This window comes from Oryzias latipes, chromosome 2 (genome assembly GCF_053564925.1).
Source record: "Oryzias latipes strain Hd-rR chromosome 2, Olatipes_Hd-rR_3.1".
NCBI classification, from domain to species: Eukaryota; Metazoa; Chordata; class Actinopteri; order Beloniformes; family Adrianichthyidae; genus Oryzias; species Oryzias latipes.
The window spans coordinates 16,440,130-16,444,262 of NC_136238.1; the positions used below are offsets into that span (position 1 = coordinate 16,440,130).

Here is a 4,133-nt window from a genome sequence, read left to right on the forward strand (position 1 = left end):
AAGGGGAGGCGCGCATCCATGAAACACTTCCCCTCTCTTCCTGTTTTTTGCAACCTATTCTAGAGCTGAATTTTGAATTTTGTTTAGAGTTATCAAAAACTAGGAAGTGGCGGGTTCACAAGTATTGGGAAACAGGAAGAGAAAAGGTGGATTTATTTTCCAAGAGAGGCGGAGTGCTACGGTGTTTCAAGTCTGAGTGACAGCTGGATGCTGGAGTGCCCTCTGAGGCCTTATACCGTGTTTGCAGCAGGTTGTCACAATTGTCTGGGTGCTCTTTGAAGGAGCTTTATAGCCCCCCCACCCCCCCCCCCCAAAAAAGGACGAGAAAGCTGAGGGTTGTGTGACAGCTCCATCTAGATCCCCGAAGGTCATGTCTACCATTTTTCAGCATTTACTTCCCGTGGAAGAATGACTGCAGGTTCTATCTCTGTTCTACACTGTTTAGGTCTGCACAGCGGGTGCTGCCTTCAAATACAACAGTTTATTAAACAGTTTACCTTCTGAGTGCCACTCAACTTTTCTTTGAATCTACCTGGACATACTTTCTATCAAAACAACTCTCAACTATCAGAACATTTTTGTTTAAGGTGGTTCTTGCAGAAAACCTAATGTTAGCATTATCACCAGTGTAGCCTACATTTCTCTTCGAGTTAAAATTGCTAACTACTACTTTTAAGATCATTCAATATTTTAAATTTAACTTTAGTTAACATTGTCAAGGTTTTAATTATTTCTTTTGTTCATCAGCTAATGCAGTGGTTTTAACTCAGTTTATTTAGCTGGTTTAAATGCTATTAAATGTTCTTCAACAGACGTTGGATATTACGTAGCCCGTGTCCTGACATTGAAAGATTAAAATATATTTTGTTCTCACAGGTTAATATCTTGTTCTCACAAATTAATATCTTGTTCGCACGAAATAATATTACGTTCCCACAAGATAATATTACGTTCCCTTGAAACACTATTTCGTTCCCTCGAAATAATTAATTCGTGCAAACGAAATAATTAATTCATGCAAACGAAATAATTATTCACGTCATAAGTCATTCATAAACACGGATATGCTCTCCGTCCGGCCGCAAAAGCCCCTTTAAGGGGTAACTTCCGTGTCTCTGTGACCCACATTCGTTCAAGAAAAAGAAAAAAAAGAATGATCAATTTATTACTGTTTCAAGGAATATTAGAAAAATATCAGAAGATTTATGATACTTAGGCTTGCTGCTTTGCAATACGATTCACCGGACATAGCTCCTAGCTAGCTCCTAGTAGTTCATTTAAAACCTGCTTGTTGCCTAGTGACGTGGAGCAACCCCGCTAGGAGTTCTCTGTTTACACGCTTACAGCCCCTCACACCCCTTAGCTGTTCTAAATGCTATTAAATGTTCTTAACTCAAACAAACATTGGATATAACGCCCATAGTTTAGTTTAGTTTAGTATTTGCAACAAAAATGGTGAACAATGACAGAACTATCCAGCTGTACTATTTTGAGCCAGACGTCAGCTCAGACGAAGAAAATATAGACGTACATGGATCTAGTTGTCTTCAAGTGGATGCATCAGAATGGAGCAGAGCAGGGAGCGTATTGCCCACCCATTGCATTTTCTGCTTCAAAATATTAGCTCTTCTTTAAAATGTATTTTTTCATCCGTTCCTGATTCACAGCAGTATTAACAAAAAAACTCAGAATGCAATCTTAAGCTTGATTTTTCAACATCTATCCTCCATCATCAGGAAAATGGCACAAAAACATGTCAAAAACAATAAAAACATAATTTTCATGAGAGTGGTCTTTAATTGACTCTTTTTTTTTTTTTTTTTCTAGGTTGTTGACTGTTTGAAAACGTTGAACATATTTGGAGTGGAACAGAGAAAACCTCAGCATTTTTACTCTTTTGGTGACAGGCTTTGACCTCACCATCCTGAAGTTGAAGTTTTAGAAGAGGATTATGTTTTTTTTTTTTTAACTTTTTTGCATTCACATGCTTCCTGTGTCTACATTTGCATCGCTTACAAATTGGAACAAAGGATAGAGGCTAACCTCCTGTTCCTGCTGTCATGTTTTAATGAAAAAAACATCTAGTCTGTCATATTTCCAGAGTTGACCTGGAACTACAAGTTTTATTGCTCTTTCAGAAAAAGAAAAACAAAAAAAAGAAAAAAAAATCAACATTTTCTGATCGCTTTTGGTTTAAAACCACTTTGTCTTTGGGTGGAATATTTCTTGCATGTCTTTATAGAGCAGCAGGAATGGTTTTAGGATCCATGAAGCAACAGCTTTTGTACCTTTTTGTGGCTGCTGCATTCTTTCCATGCATCCTCCGTCTGTTTTAGCTTGTGGTTAACATCGGATAATGTCACATCATGGTTGTTTTTTGTTTATTTGCTTTAGAGACAGGTTGCAATTTAGAACCTTTTCACCTGTGGACACGCAGTGTCAAATGCTAATGTGTGTGCTGGCATACATTCTGAAGAATTTTCCTGTCAGACGACAACTGTGAGTGAATTTCATTACTATCAGAGAGGTAAACAGACGGCCTGGGGCAGCTCCAAGATGGTTTTAGTGTTATGGTGTTTTTTTTTCCCTCAAATTTTCTAACAAGGTCATGGCTTCTCATGTTTATCCCACATTTAAACAAATAATTATTTGAGTTTTTTACTAGTAAGAATTTTTAAAGTAGCATTTAGCTTTTACATTGTTTAGAACGGGCAAAAAGGGTCAGCGGCGATATTGGCAATCCAACCAACCCGTTGTGTGTTCTATAACTAATTTATCCCATAATTCGTCAAATCTTTCTGTGTACGCATTTTTTCTAGTTATTGTAATTCAAAGACTTACGACGGAGTATTAGGGCCACAAAAAAAAAAATAGAGCCACCACCAAAAAAAAAAAAAGTAAAATTACGAGATTTTATCTCGTAAATTTAGGAGATAAAAACTCGTAAATTTAGGAGATAAAAACTCGTAAATTTAGGAGAAAAAAACTCGTAATTTTAGGAGATTACAGTGGAAGTGAGCATGCAGAGCAGCAGGTGAACGCCGTGCAGCCGCAGAGAAGACCGACTAAACTTTGTTGAACAGGTGAGCTGAATGTTTATTGATAACGTTCCAAATGTCTGGAAGGTCATTTGTTTGATTTCCGATTCATTAAAGTTTTATTTATTGATGGTTGGTTTGCAGGATCTCTGCAGCCCGATGAAGCCGTCGTCGGTATCCCTGCAGCTGTTTGCTTGAATCCTTTCTTCCTCCACCAAAGACAAGACTCTACGTCTGTGTGACGCTTCCGTCACACAAAAGGAGGAGCACTTTTTTTTTGGCATTTTCAACGTTCCAAAGCCAATATAAAACACTATTTTCATTCCTCTTTATTGTTTTATGCTGAAACGGGACATTTCATCTGCAGGAGGGGGCGTTTGTAAGACTGTTTACTTCCGCATTGGTGTTGGGATGACAGGTTCATGACGTAATGAGACAAATGAACTTCAGGATATGTGAATGAAAAGGAGAATAAAGGCTGCAGCGATTGTCTACACCCAAACGTGTCTCTGAGCTCCTTATTTTACATATTAAACTCCGCTTTACTGACACTGAACCCCGGAAAGACTGCTACACGGAAACTAATCTGATTTTGAGTCGCCAGAATCTCTTTGTTTTACACCTATAATAATCCGGAAATGAAGATTCACAAAAGGCTCCACATACTTCATCTTCAAGCTAGGTTCCGATAAACGGACAACTTCGGTGTTTTTTCCTTAATCTACGACTTTTTTCTCGTAAATTTATGAGATTTTAAGTCGTAAATTTATGAGATAAAAAGTCGTAAATTTACGAGTTTTTATCTCCTAAATTTACGAGATAAAATCTCGTAATTTTACTTTTTTTTTTTTGGTTGCACTAATTTTTTTTTTTTTTTGGTGGCCCTAATACTCCGTCGTAAAGACTATAAAGCGCACCAGATTTTTAGGTGCACCATCAATTAATGATCTATTTTCAAACTTATATATTTTCAAATATATATATTCAGCCAATCAGACTTTATTGACAACATTCACAGTAATTCTAGAACTTGTTTTTAAAACCCACAATGCTAACCATATTAGCGTAATACCAAATCCTGTTAGTCCCAACCCT

General features: G+C 37.2%; 1 long non-coding RNA gene across 1 annotated transcript; it reads left to right on the forward strand.

The window, feature by feature from the left end:
* Positions 1-1,111: 1,111 nt before the first annotated feature.
* On the forward strand, positions 1,112-3,540 carry LOC144990201 (uncharacterized). Its single transcript, XR_013654216.1, has 2 exons — positions 1,112-3,083; positions 3,183-3,540. It is a non-coding gene; the product is annotated as an uncharacterized LOC144990201 (long non-coding RNA).
* The last annotated feature ends 593 nt before the right edge of the window (positions 3,541-4,133 follow it).